Here is a 14811-nt window from a genome sequence, read left to right on the forward strand (position 1 = left end):
CAGAGATTCAGTAGAGATAAACAAATCAATAGTAATCACTGGTATAGAAGAGGAAGAAGTTAAAAACAAGATCACAAGAGACAAAAAGGAGATGGCAAATGTAATGAGCTTACTGAAAGAAGTATCAGAGGAAATCTGTAGTAAAGACATAGAGGAACACAAAAGGTTAGCGAAATACGAGAAAAGCAAGACAAGACCTCTAAAATGACTTTCCAGAGTGTAAACATTGTGGAAGAGATACTAAAAAATGCAAAGAATCTTATGGAAAAAGAGGAGTTCAAAAATGTATGGATAAAAAGATGCCTAACACAAAAGGAACTGGAATTACTGAAAGAGAAAAGGGAGGAAGCAAAAACAAAAAATGAGGGAAGATCAGAAGAGGAGAAGAAGAAATTTTTTTACAAAGTATTAGGATTGCAAGTATGAAAGTGGTACACAAACAGGATGGAAGAAAAAGGAGGAAGGTAGTAGAACCATGTTATGACAAGTATGTAAACAAGATGATAAAGTTGATGTACTCAAATGTGGATGGAATGGTATCTAAATTACTAGAGATGAATGATTATGTCAGAGAAAATGAACCACAAATAATATGCCAAACTGAAACAAAATTAACACCAAGGATATCCAATGACATACTAATCTTAGAGGAATACAATATATGAAGAAGAGACAGAAATTTAAAAAAAAAGGAGGAGGAATTACAATATTAACTAAGAAAAATCTAAAAGTCAAGGAAATCTATCTATCTATCTATTGCCAGACGCCTCAATCCCGTTTGGGGTGGCCACAAACAAATCGCCTCCAAGTCGCCCTGTCCCCCGCCATTTCACTCCCCTGCTCCCAACTCACACTCCCCTCTCTCATATACCTCTCCACCCCATCTCTCCATCTCATCCTCGGCCTCCCCCTCCCTCTTTCCCCCTCCACCTCACTCACATACACTCTCTTGGTCAGTCTTTGACCCTCCATCCTCTCCACATGGCCAAACCACCTCAGTGTGTTCCTCATAACGCTTCCTATCACATCCACATCAACACCACAACGCTCCTTTATATCCTCATTCGTCAGCCTGTCTCTCCATGTGACTCCACAGGCTCCTCTTAAATAACTCATTTCCACGGCTCTCACTCTTGACTTGTGTCCTTCCAACAACGTCCAAGCTTCACTTTCGTACGTTAGAGTTGGTATCACAATACTATCATGTAGTAACTTTTTCACTTCCATGCTCACTTCCCTGTTTCTTATCACTGCTTTCAAAGAACCAGCAACCTTTCTTCCCTGCTGTACCCTTTCAAGCACTTCACCCTCCAAACCTCCATCCTTACTCATCACACTACCCAAGTACTTAAACGTACTCACATTTTCCAATTCCTCACCATCCAACCTCGCTGTACATTCACTGACTTCACCTCTCTCAAAGACCATCACTTGACTCTTCCCTACATTCACCTTTAGATTCCGTTTCTTACACACTCTCTCAAACTCATCCACCAAGCCTTGCAGCTCCCCTTCGTCTTCACTCAACAACACGGTATCATCTGCAAACAACAGTACAGGGAGTTTCCAAACACTATCCTCTCTCACCAGGGCCACTCCAACATCCACTACCCTACCTTGTACCTCTTTTATTACCCCATCCATGTACAGATTGAACAACCATGGGGACATGACACATCCCTGTTTCAACCCAACTTTTAAAGAGAAAAATTCACTTAGTTCACCATCCACACGCACTGCAGCCTTCGCACCATCGTACATACTCTTCACAGCATTCAACAACTTCCCATCTATTCCATATATTCTTAACACTTTCCACAATCCTAGTCTATCCACCCTGTCATATGCTTTCTCCAAATCCATGAAAGCCGCATACAACTTCTTTCCCTTCTCTAGAAACTTTTCCACTAAAGATCTGAGAATGAATATCTGATCTACACAACCTCTTCCCTTCCTAAAGCCTCCCTGTTCTTCTCCAACTAATTTCTCTGTTCTTTCTCTAACTCTGTCAATAAGTATCCTACCATATACTTTTCCTATTATACTAAGAAGACAATGCCCCTATGATTACCACACACTTCTTTTTCCCTTTCCCTTTGTAGAAGGGAGTAATTATACCTGACTTCCAATCCTCCGGGAATCTACCTTCCTCTCAGGCCAATCTGCACATCTTCCACATCCATTCTACTACTATCTCTCCCCCATGCTTCAGCATTTCACCACACACTCCATCAATTCCTGGGGCTTTCCCTGATTTAACTTTCTTCATTGCTTCCACAACTTCTATCCTACTGATTTCTTCCTGTCTTCTCACCTCCCTCCTTCTTCCAGCCATTCCCCAGCCACTTATACTCGTATTACTTCCATCCTCCACGTTCAACAATTCCTTAAAGTGTTCTCTCCATCTGCTCACTTTTTCTCCCCTTCTCCACTAGTAATCTACCATTTTTATCTTTCACTCCCCTGCTAACTTCACTTCCACCCTGTCTTACTCTTTTCACCTCTTTCCAGAACATTTTCTTACAGTCCCTCCACTTTACACTCAAATTCCTTCCAAATTCCTCATCCACTCTCTTCTTACTCTCTCTTACTAATCTTTTCACCTCTCTCTTTCTTTCTACATATAACTCTCTCTTCCGCCTCTCAACTTCTTCCATGCCCCTATTTCTCATCCATTCATTGTATGCTTTCTTCTTTTGTGCCACAGCCTGTTTCACCTCTTCAGTCCACCACGCTGTTCCTTGCACCCCCCTCCGTCTTCTCTTCCTTCCACACACCACATCACATGCTGCACATATTTCTTCTGTAAATATTCTACACACACCTTCCACGTCCCCCATCTGCTCCAACTCATATTTGCCCAATCGTTCCTCCACTTCTTTCTTATACTCTGCCTTTTTCTCATCCTCTTGTAACCTTTCCACTCTCCTTGCAACTACTCCTTCCTCTCGTCTTTCCCTTCTTCTATTCCTCCATCTTACTTGAACTTTAACTCTGGCCACCACTAAGTAGTGGTCAGAAAGTCCACTCCCCCAACCTCTATAAACTCTTGCATCCAATATACATCTTCGCATCCTTTCATCCACACACACATAATCAATCATTGCCTTCCTTTCACTCAATTCACCACCCACCCTTCTCATCACTCGCCATGTATACCTGTGGATCATTTTATGCCTGAAGAGGGTATTGGCTATCACCAACCCCCTCCCAGCACAAATGTCCACTAACGCACTCCCATTCTCATCTATCTCAGCAGGCACACCCCACTCACCAACTATTCCATCCACCTTCACATTCCCAACTTTACCATTCATATCACCAATCAAAAACACTCTATCATTCCTTCCAAACTTTTCCATGCACACTTCTACATTTGTCCAGAACTCTTCTCTCACTCTTCTAGCACGATCTTGCGTTGGCGCATACACACACACAATCGCCCACATTTGTATTCCAACTTTCAACTTTACCCACACAATCCTTGATCCAATTGATCCATACTGTCTTATGCTCCTCTTCCATCTTTTACTCACAACTATACATACTCCTTCCTTTGCCCTCTCATTCTCACCTACTCCTGCATATATACCCCATCCATACTCCCATTCTCTCACACTTTCTCCTCTCCATTTTGTTTCAATTATTCCACATACATCCACTTTCGCATCCTCAAGCACCTGGACAATCTCTCTCTCTTTCACCTCATCATTTGCTCCCCTTACATTCCACGTTCCAATTGCAATGTCCTTTGTCCGGTCCTTGGTCGTCAACGTTTGGTCAGTCCTTGTCCGAGGCTTATTGTTTGTTTTTTTAGTTAGTTGTTTTCCGGGGAGGGGCACTAACCCTCCGCCAACCCTTTCAGTCGCCTTTTACGACAAGCAGGGATACTGGGGGAGTATTCTTGACAAACCCCCCTACCCCCAGGGGGGAAATAAAACTAGATATACCTTCACAAGTAGAACTGATTGCACTAGAAATCGACATATCTGAAGGTAAAGTAATTGTAGCCAATTTGTACATGCCACCCAGATCAAACACACGGGAAAGAGACGAATATGAGAACCTGGCAGAGAGTATAATTCAGAGTATAAGATCATTGCTACATACAATGGAAGAGAAATCGGAAAGAATTATACTAACTGGGGACTTCAATACAAATATAAATTGGAATACTCTAGATATAAATAGCCAAGAAAGCTGTTGGGACCAAAAGCTCCTGGATCTCGTACAAGAGTTTTTCTTAACGCAACATGTGAGGGGAAACCACCAGAAAAAAGAGGACTTGATGTACCTTCAGTGTTAGATCTAGTATTTACTAGGCAAGAAAATGATATTGACAGTTTACTATATCACCCTCCACTCGGCAAAAGCGATCATGCAGTACTAAATTATAACTTCAGGATAGCATATGACATAGTAAACAGTAATGACAGTTACAAAAAGAGCCTAAACTATGAAAAGGGAAATTATCAAGACCTAAAGAAGTATTTCTTAGAAGTTGATTGGGAAAATGAGCTTAGAGGACAAGATTTAAATGCTGTATATGAAAAATTCTGTAAATTTTATTAAATAGGAGTCCAGAAGCACATCCCACAGCACAAAGAAGCAGATAAGAAAATACAGAAATGGTTCAATACAGAATGTAAAAAATCAAAAGAAAGAAGAGATTTGTTGTGGAATAGATACAGAAGACACAATAGTGAAAGGGCGTATAATAATTACAAACAGGCAAGAAACGACTATGCAAGAATAAGGAGGGAAGCCCAAAAACAGTTTGAGGAGGATATAATAAATAAAAGTAGTGATCAACCAAAGATGTTTTACAGCTGTATCAGAAGCAAAACCAAAGTAAGAGATATAATACAATCCATTACGGACGAGGGAATCACTTATACACAAGAGAAAGATATTTGTGAAGCACTAAATAAGAATTTCCAATTAGTTTTTACAGAAGAAAAAAATTTTGAGAGGGACTATGTGGAACACGCATGTCCACACATACTACCAGATATACAAATAGCAGAAAAAGTAATACAGTAGGAGTTAAGTAGATTAGACAGAGGAAAAGCAAGTGGTCTTGGTGAAATTTCATGTTGGGTATTACGAGAATGTGCAAAGGAGTTAAGTAAACCATTATTTTTAATTTTCAAGAAATCCTTGAGTCAAGGTAAACTACCTGATATTTGGAAAAAAGCAAATATTGTCCCCTTATTCAAGAAAGGAAATAGACAAAATCCACTCAACTACCGACCAGTATCACTGACCAGTGTTGTAAGCAAGGTATTAGAAAAACTTATAAGAAAAGCTTGGGTAAATCATCTAGAAGAACACAGTATGATATCAGAAAGACAGTTTGGTTTCAGAAAAGGAAAATCATGTGTTACTAATCTGTTGAGCTACTATGACAGAGTAACAAACACAATACAGGAAAGGGAAGGATGGGTGGACAGTATCTATTTAGATTTCAAGAAAGCTTTTGACACAGTACCACACCGAAGACTTTTATGGAAACTGTACCATCAAGGAGGAATTCGAGGCAAACTGTTTTGTTGGATGCAAGACTCTCATAAAAAGAGAAATGAGGACAGTACTAAGAGGAAACTACTCACCATGGAAAGAAGTGACTAGTGGAGTACCACAGGGTTCAGTGCAGGCACCAATCATGTTTTTAGTGTATATAAATGATATAAACAGTAACACTGGAAATGAGAGCTATCTGAATATGTCTGCAGATGATGCAAAAATACAAAGGAGAATTACTAACACAGACTCTTGTAGGGAGCTACAAGAAGAATTAAATAAACTTCATGAATTTAGTAGTACATGGCAAATGGAATTCAATGTGGACAAGTGTCATGTAATCAAGTTTGGTAAAAGTGGAAAAAGACCTGATTGGGATTATAAGTTAGGAAATAAAACCCTATACACATCAGAAAGAGAGAAAGACCTAGGTGTGATTATCAATAACAGACTATCTCCGGCTGACCACATCAGCGAGAAGGTACGGAACATGTATACACTGCTTGCAAATATGAGAATAGCATTCACAAACATAAATGAAGACATGCTAAGAAGGATAATAACATCATTCATTAGACCAACCCTGGAATACGCATCAGTAGTCTGGAGTCCTCATCTCAAAAAGCATATAGACAAGATTGAAAAAGTTCAAAGGGCCGCTACAAGATGGATACCAAGCTTAAGGGACCTAAGCTACGAAGAAAGACTAAATAAACTTGAATCTACCAACACTACAGGAGAGAACTAAAAGAGGTGACATGATAATGCTATATAAGTGCATATCAGGAAAGGAGAAAATAGACATAAATGATTACTTAACATATGGAGAAGCATCAGCAAGAGGACACTGCAAAAAACTGCATAAGAAGAGAGGTGATAAAGACGTAAGGAAATTCAGTTTCCCAAACAAAGCAATTGATCAATGGAATGCACTACCGAATGAAATAGTGTGTGCCAAAACAATTCACAAATTTAAGGATATGTACGATAAATATGGTTTAAGACACGGGACAGTACGAGCTTGACTCATTCCTGTAAAGATACAATTAGGTAAGAACAATTAGGTAGGTAAGAACACACACACACACGCACACACACACACACACCACTCGCTGGTGCAGTGGTAACGCTCTCGCTTGCCAACTGGTGGACGGGAGTTCGCGCCTCGCTCAGGTTGCGAAAAGTTTCACTGACGAAGTAGGTGGTTACTGTCCCCCTTGAGCAAGGGGACGGGTGTGTGGGTGTGTGAAGGTCACAGCCTTGTCCTTAGACCGGACTATATGAGCTCTCAGCTCCCTTCCGGGAGGGCAAAAGCTGACGATCACGACCATCAAGTGATCACGACCATCAAGTGATCCTGACCGACCCGGTGAATTACACACACACATACACACACACCGATATACCCACACACACAGATTTAAGCACAAACACAGACATGCACACAGACACAGACCCACGAGTACACATACAGACATGCATACACACTCAGTCATACGCACTCACAGACATCAGCACACACAGAAACGCACACACACTCAGTCATACGCACTCACAGACATCAGCACACACAGAAACGCACACACACAGACATCCGCACATACAGATGTCTCCATAAACACACAAACAGACATACGCACACATCGAGCAAAGTAATATTTCGCTCGTGCTTTAGCTTCTGTACGGATTATCAAGAGCAATGGATTATACGTGGAGAGTTGTGTTTGTAACTTAGTGTGTGGAAAAGGAAAACAGCTTGTGCGGTCAGTGCTACAGGTTATAATCAAGTGTGTGCTTAACTTCTACCATACTGGCCATTATTTTGGAGGCATTAGCCTCGATTATCCGTTGAATTTCTACTGTCAAGTCATCTCTTATACATTGCATGGATAGTTTCGCATTCCAGTGATTTGACAGGAAGGTTATACAACTTACCTAAATTTATGCTAATAAACGGCTAAAGTTATAAAAGGTGTCCACACTGACAGTACTGAAAATCCTACATCATAAAGGGTGGTTGGTTTGTGACATGCAAGACTGCTGGGCCCCAGGCAAAAATATTAGTCTATGCTGAAAGTTGGAAATATATAAATAAAATCCACTTTTAAAACATTGATTATGTATGGCATACATGAGAGGGCATAAATTAGCATAATTGTCAGTGACTGATTGCATACAACACTGTTACTTCCCCATGGAAGGCAGGAATAGAAACATGATAGTATTTAAAGCGCGTGAAGACATTCAGTAGCACCATGTTCTGTGGGAAGAGCTCAGAAAAGGAGATGATGCAGGCAAGACCGAGGGGTGTGGTGGGAAAGGAGGGAAAGAGTAGTCGGTAGGCCAAGACCTATAAGGTCAAATTTGAAGGTCAAATGGTCAAGTGTCAAAGTTTGTGTTTTCCCTCGTTTGTTGTGTACTTCCAAATACTGTAAGGGTTGGCAAGAAACAATGAAAAAATGAGATACAAGGGTTTTAAGCTGCGAAATGATAGGTAATTGTGAAGGAAATTAGGATTTAAAATGCTCTTTACGCCATTATGGATAGGATTACACACAAAGTAAAGATCCGTTCATTTAACATCACTTCTTCCTGAAAATAAATGAGTTTTTTCATCAAGAAGGCACTACGATGGTTGAATATCGTTTTCCCTGTGTCCCATTACCTTTGACAATGTTGCTGTTGAAATCATTAAGATTCATCCAGCCCATGTCCACTGCCTGCGATATTAAGGCATCTCTCTACATCACAACCGCATGCAGGTATACATGGTTTCCCCCTTCGATGACAAACTCAAAGTTGTGTGCGGCACTTGGTTTTGCATCCACAAGTAACCAACTCTAAACAGCTGCTTAGAACAGATGGCTTCCATAACCACACTACTTCTAACCGTTTGTCCAGTACCTGCCAACCTCCTGTCTCCTGAGGGCTTGGGATAACGACGTCAGGTTTGTTTGCCTGCAGCCACACTTTGGCCTGGTAGTTGGCACGTGAGTGATGTAACTCCGGTGTGTCACTTGTTGGTGGCAACATTTCAATCGCCCTTTTTCCTTTCTGGAACAGGTCATGTTTGGCCCTAACAACATCTGAAGTAGAGCACAGTGCCTTGTACAACATACATAAGAACTCCTAAACTTTGCCTAATGAACCATCCCTACCAATACCCTGCAACAGCTCTGGATGTTGCAAATGCACACTCCGACACGGTTTCTTCATATGCCCAGCAAAGGACGAGACAGTATCGCAGCCATTTATGATATGGAAGCCAAGCACATTCTCCACTACTACTCGAGGGAGATTCTCGTTGATGACGTGCACTGGAAGGCATTCCTGCTCCTTGGAGGTGCCGTTCATCATCCACACTTGGCACGGTTTGTCCCTGGTAAAGTGAATGAGCAAGAGGAGGACGTCTGTATCACGTCACTTCACGATTTTGCTTTCAAATCCAGCATTAATGGCTGCAAGGGCATGGAGGACGATCCTTGTGTCCGCCTCCTCATGGTTTGCCTGTAGTGTTAAGATGACTCCCCGTGTTGTCGAATATCCGTCTGCTTTGCTGCCACCAACAACTATCTCCTTGTCTCTGTCATCGTGCTTGGCAAGTCTGCCACTCAGAAACATGGCAAGGTTTTCCTTGTTTTCATCTAAAGCGATTAAGTTCTTGCATGCATGGGAAAGTGGAAGATCCTCCTGGTCGTTCACCTTTCGGGATATCCCCAGCTCTTTTGGTCCTCGTAGCTGACTTTGATAGATAAAGGCCTGTACTGGTCAGACACAATGTCAGTCCTGGAAACCATGCCACTTTGGTGGCTTCTCCAGGGACTGAATCAATGCATGGCAATTGATTATGATGCATGTTTTTCCTAATGTATCCGGTGTTACAAAAAGAGTTGACTTGTGGTCTTGACAACATATTAGGGCCAAGATTGGCCTGGAGCCCTCACGTCAGTATCAGTAAAGATAGGGTATCTCAGCTTCCTGAAAAACCAATTCATTAATGAGAATTTGAATTTATATTCAAAGATTTCTTCACATTTGCGTATTATAATGGAATTTAAAACCCTTGTATCTTATCATTTCCTCAGTATTTCATACCAGACCTAACATTATTTGAAAGTACAACATAAAAGAGGGAAACACAAAATTTGACCTTATTTGACCTTTTGACCTCCAAATTTTACCTTATAGGTCAAATGCCATTTTGGCAACCGGGTGATTCTACATGCCTGGATCAGAGTGATACTTTCTACCATGGTTGCTAGCCTTGAGAAAAAAAAATGCCATCAAAAGCTTTTTTTAGGCATATTTCCTGGGGTTGGCCTGCCGACTAAAGAGGGGACAGCAGTTAGGGACGGTGAAACGGTTGGATGAGAGGTGTGAGTGTCGGATGCTGCTCTAATTGCAGATTTCACAATTATTGACTCTCGCCTCTTCGACTTACACCCTTTATTGGAGCTGTGTTATGGGAGTATTACCATTTAATTCCATGATATGTTATTCATTAGACAATAATATTAATAAACGAATAATTAGGTAAATTAAGATATATCATAACTGCTGTTCATACTGTTCAGTGATTACACAGTCAACCGTCAAATAGTAATTCGTAAAATTTGGGCCCAATATTCCCTGGGGAAAATCATGCATAGAGGATGACAGGTGGGTGAGTTGTGAACTACTCTCTCTCTCTCTCTCTCTCTCTCTCTCTTCCTGCGTGCATGCATGTCTCTCTCAGACTGCCTGTTTCTTTCATGGCCTTGTGTGTGTGTGTGTGTGTGTGTGTGTGTGTGTGTGTGTGTGTGTGTGTGTGTGTGTGTGTGTGTGTGTGTGTAACCATCCTGGTTCATGCTGGTGCTGTTGGTACTGGTACATATAGCACTGGATACGTGGGTTGGTGATGAGTGGTTGGGTATGGTGATAACAGGTTCACCAGTGAATAGGCCTACCGAGAATATACCGAAGGTCCTCGGTGGGAATCAGTAAGTCAACCCTTGTAGAGCAGTAGGTCCATCATGGCAACATTTAAATTCTATCAGTGGAGCAACATAACTCCATGCTGAATGGCCAAGGCCATTCGAAGGGTTAGTGCTTCCACAGGGGAATAGGCATATTCCCCTTGAGGATTATACTCTTGTTTATATAGATGATGCGGGAATAGGTATGTCATCCCCCTCCATAATAGTTAAATAGGTCCATGGGGAAACAAGTATCTCATTTAAGGGGGAGTTGACCCAGGAAGAAAAGGTTAGTTCCCTCGTATGGGGAAACAGGGCAATGAAGGCTACAGAAGATGCCTACTTATAATTGTAAGTATGTCCATTAGAAATGGGTAACTCCCCTAATATGAGAAAAATTAAATCCATGTGTGTTTTACAAACCTCATCTATCTATCTATCTATCTATTGCCAGAAGCCTCAATCCCGTCCGGGGTGGCCACAAACAAAGCGCCTCCACGTCGCCCTGTCCCCCGCCATTTCGCTGCCCTGCTCCCAATTCACATCCCCCTCTCTCATATACCTCTCCACCCCATCCCTCCATCTCATCCTAGGCCTCCCCCTCCCTTTTCCCCCCTCCACCTCACTCACATACACTCTCCTCCTCAGTCTCTCACCCTCCATCCTCTCCACATGGCCAAACCACCTCAGTGTGTTCCTCCTAATGCTTCCTATCACATCCACATCCACGCCACAACGCTCCTTTATGTCTGAAATCGATAAATTTGCCTTAAGTCTCTACTCTAACCAAAGCCAGAGAGAGAGAGAGAGAGAGAGAGAGCAGACAGACAGACAGACAGACATGCACGCAAGCAGTGTGTGTGTGTGTGTGTGTGTGTGTGTGTGTGTGTGTGTGTGTGTGTGTGTGTGTGTGTGTGTGTGAGAGAGAGAGAGAGAGAGAGAGAGAGAGAGAGAGAGAGAGAGAGATGCACCGTAAATTAAACGAAACACAAAGGAAACAATTAAAGACACCTGAACCAGACATATTCCAGTTTTTTATGATATTCAATATTTTTAAATTCTAATTTTCATACAACTAATTATTTTCAGAACTGGCAAAAGAGGCCCAATTTGATGACAAGAACATCATTATCCTCCTCATCATCATTGCCATCATCATCATCATCATCATATTCAGCAGCAGCAGCAGCAGCATTATCACCATCATCATCACCATTATCATCCTAATCATCATCATGGTCTTAGCCGTCGTCATCATCATCATCATGATCATCATCATCATTACCATCATCATCATCATCATCGTCATCATCATCACTTTGTTTCTTCTATCACACATCAGGTAGGGATGATCCAGGAGGAAGAAAAAGGAAAAGAACAGAACGATGAAAGCTCACACAAGATCATCACCATCATCGTCACCATCCTTCCTGTGTTATCTCTGTCATAAATGAGGTAGGTATGATCCACTAGGAAAGTAAAGAAAAAGAAAAATACGAAGAACGCCTATCAGCTACACGGGGGTCATAGAGGCAGATAATTCACTTAATGGAAGTCCTAATCTTCCTCACAAAATCGACGCAACAATCGAAGTCACATCCACGTCCCTAAAAACACTGACAGAATGAACACTGTCAAGAGGAAACAAACATTATGCAAGAATCTGACCAGCCAAAGAAGCAAACTCAGGTTGGTCCAGTTTCAGTCTAGATGTGCTAACCAATACACACCCGGCTGCCCTAAACTAGAGACAGAAAGGCATGGTAATCCATATATAACGCTCCATTTCCACTCCGTCTGGTGATTTCTCGTGTGTTGTGGGGACGGCTCAGTGTTATCTTTACCTACCCTGCATCATTTATTCATTTCCTAATCCCACTGCCACAAGCACGCCCTCACCAGCCGACTGAGCCGTCCTCGCAACACACAAGATACTGCCACGTGAGTTTTTAGTGAAGCGCTATTTATGGGCCACCCTGTACACAGAAAGTGGACGAGAGAGAGAGAGAGAGAGAGAGAGAGAGAGAGAGAGAGAGAGAGAGAGAGAGAGAGAGAGAGGTCACTGGCAGTTTTTAGAAGGCATAATTACCAGGATAGTTAGGTTAGGTTATTTTAGGTTTGGTTAGTTTTGGTTAAGTTTGGAGAGTTTCAGTTAGGTAGTTGGGGCTTGGTTTGCAGGTCAGGATAGGTTAGGTCAGGTTATGTTATTCTGGTTAGATGAAGCATCGTGCCCGGTCCTCCCTCTACCGTGTCTTATGCGTACTGATACAAAGGGATCACTGAGCACTGGCGAGTCCTGAGAACATGACATCTATATCAAATAAATCTTACACTCAGCATTGTATACCTGTAGCCATTTGACCATAACATTCCCAAGAACATTCACGGCCCTATCCTTAACACATGAGAGAGGATGCGCCTTTTTCCTTTTTTCCTTGCCATTTTATTCAGTTTCAGATTACCTTTTTGACCTGCAAAACCCAAATATAACCTCAATGAAGAGCTCCAGTATGAGAAATCCATTTGAGTGTAATAAACGCCTCGTAGCAGGAAGCATAGCCTCCAGATAAGTTACTCGGTTCTGAGGGGTTAAAACTGTTTGAGGAGATTCAAACAAATCCTCTGTCATTGACAGCTATTATGGAACACTGTAACTGCTAGATGCGACATACCTGGATCCCACATTACAGAGTGCATTCAGCAACAACACAGAATGGTTAGACTCTGTATCATTAATGTATGCATTAGAAATTTTTGTCCAAAACTGATGACTTGTCCACAGAGTCATTGTAAATTTTGGTAATACTGTGCGAGTCACGGGTCCTTTGTATTTAGGTCCTTCTGTTCACTTCTAAATTACGTGTCTTGATTTTACATAACTCAGCAAGATTTATCTCACTACACACACACACACACACACACACACACACACACACACACACACACACACACACACACACACACACACACACACACATATAGATAGATAGATAGATAGATACGTACACGCGCGGGCGCGTGCACTCTCAATAATTTTTATTAGAGCCTAAGTCAATGAGGGAAATAATACGCACATGAGCATTGCAATAAGATTAAATTTGATGAAGCACATAGGGACCCTCCAAGCAAAACAACAGAAGAATGCAGCAGCCACACCCTCAGAATCAAGGTGATAATCAACAGACCATTATGTTTTACCTTATCTGTGTCCTTGGCCAAAAATATATCATAGATATAGTTCATTTTTCCTTTTGTGTAATCTCGAATCTTTTGACTTGGTTCCTGTTAACATATAAGCGATTTTGTTAACTTTGGAGAAAACATTCGTTGTGAAGGGATTGCATTCAGCCATCTTAGCCCCTTCCCAATCCTATTTCTCTCCTTAAGATGAACAAAATTTATAAAAGTAGCGAAGATACGTTTAGAAAAAAATTATGGAACTCCATTGGAATGAGGGATGTGATTAATTTGTTCTGGCTGGGAAGTAACACAGAGGAGCAGATGAAGATATTAACAAATTTGTGTAGTGTGTGCAGGGGATTCTTCATCCTAATCCTCCTCATAATTATATGATGATGATGATTATTATTACTATTATTATTATTATTATTGAACCTCCCTTCTTTGCTACATTTCAATTGACAAATATAGTGAATTTTGGCAAATCATCATCATCATTATCACCCAAACTCTTTTTTTCCGTGGTAGGGAAAGGGTGAGTTAGGATCTAATAATAAGCAAAGAGGAAGCACGCAAGTAGGAGAATTACCTAATCCTAATATACTTACAGAGAAGCAAAAAAAAAAAAAAATTGAGCATAATATTAAAGAATGTAATATACCTAACAAGTATCCTATAACCTCACCCACTTCACAAAAGAAGAGGTCATCCATATTTCCTCTTGCTCTCTCCACACGATTGAATATCGTTTTTGGAGAGATTGTTCAAACGGAAGGAGAGTTAGATCTTAGCTTTCTCTAACTCCTTCCCTAAGACACGTCCTTCCCACAATAGGTAAAATCGTCTGGAGGTGTCAAGGATAAAATATGACCTAGTGGTAGTGAAGGGGAAGGGGTGGATGTGCAGGGGACTACTGTATGTTGAACCCAGTCTAAGGTCTTCCAAGGAGAGACGATTTTCAATACCTTATATCCGGACTTAATCTGTGCGTGTGTGTGTGTGTGTGTGTGTGTGTGTGTGTGTGTGTGTGTGTGTGTGTGTGTGTGTGTGTGTGTGTGTGTGTGTGTGTGTGTGTGTGTGTGTGTGTGTGTGTGTGTGTGTGTGTGTGTGTATCCTTGCCACCTTCAAACAATCACCTCAACTCAGAATAAAC

The 14811-nt window shown here is 41.5% G+C and overlaps 1 protein-coding gene across 1 annotated transcript in view; it reads right to left on the minus strand.

Annotated features, from left to right (window-relative positions):
• Positions 1–14811, minus strand: part of LOC145395435 (uncharacterized) — a 310749-nt gene that overhangs the window by 193136 nt on the left and 102802 nt on the right. The gene's annotated exons all lie outside the window — the stretch shown is intronic.

The sequence above is a fragment of the Coenobita brevimanus genome, chromosome 31 (assembly GCF_032717465.1).
Source record: "Coenobita brevimanus isolate Jiangsu-jjx chromosome 31, ASM3271746v2, whole genome shotgun sequence".
Lineage (NCBI taxonomy): Eukaryota > Metazoa > Arthropoda > Malacostraca > Decapoda > Coenobitidae > Coenobita > Coenobita brevimanus.